This window comes from Ciona intestinalis, unplaced genomic scaffold (genome assembly GCF_000224145.3).
Source record: "Ciona intestinalis unplaced genomic scaffold, KH HT000623.1, whole genome shotgun sequence".
Classification (NCBI taxonomy): domain Eukaryota; kingdom Metazoa; phylum Chordata; class Ascidiacea; order Phlebobranchia; family Cionidae; genus Ciona; species Ciona intestinalis.
Window position 1 is genome coordinate 1 of NW_004190944.1, and position 987 is coordinate 987.

The following is a 987-nucleotide window of genomic DNA, read 5'->3' on the forward strand; positions in this document are numbered from 1 at the left end:
AACCGGTTAACCGAACCTATTCGGTTAACCGCTAACGAAAAGTTCGAGTCGTTAACCGAACTATGACGTCATAGGGCATAAACGTATATCAATATCTGTCTTATTTACACGAAAGGCGCGTGTTCACGTTTGTTGATTGTTGTTTTGCAATAAGACAGAGTGCGCAGGGACGCTGTTGCTTTGATCGTGCCCTACAACGGCGATTACGCCATCAATCTTGATTGTTAATACAGCAGGCTAACTAGTTTTGCAACATTATATTGGTGTAATACACAACTTAAATGTTTTCCTCAGCCAAGCAGCGTGTTTATTACGAAAAAGCAGGCATTCACACGTGGATTCATTGTATCATAATAGCGATTGTTTGACCTGGCAATTGATTACGACATAATAGCAATTCACACGTTAATAACTGCGTCATAATTGCAATTCACACGTTGATTATTTAGACGGCAGGTGTTTTAAAACAGGTTTGAATATGAATAAGAAAGCATTACTTTAACGTTAAGAACGTTTGCCCGTGTATTGCAAGCATAGTCCATACGTTCGTCGTAAAGTTGCCTTTAAATTCGCGAAAGAAAAGCGATAAACAAGACGCTTTTATTAGGATTACACTTGTATCGGTTAACCGGTTAACCGGTTAAAACTGAACGGTTAACGGTTAAACAAAAATAGGGAAAATCCACAGCCCTACTAAATAACAGTATAGACTTAATAAATAATAATACCGATTTTTTTTAGGTGCACCACACGCGCTGGTAAGCGTCTCAGGCGTGGATAAAGCAGCGTATTACTTGTACAATGGAAGTCGTTTGACACGGGACGTCATGTTTAAAAGGATGGAGTCACATGACCAAGGTTGCGTCAGAAATGGTGGGGAAGATTGGAATCATGTGTTTATGGTATGACAATTTTTCTGTTTATGTATGTGTAAAGTTGGTACTGTGGGGTAAGATGGGATATTGTTGATGCTGTATATGTATTGTA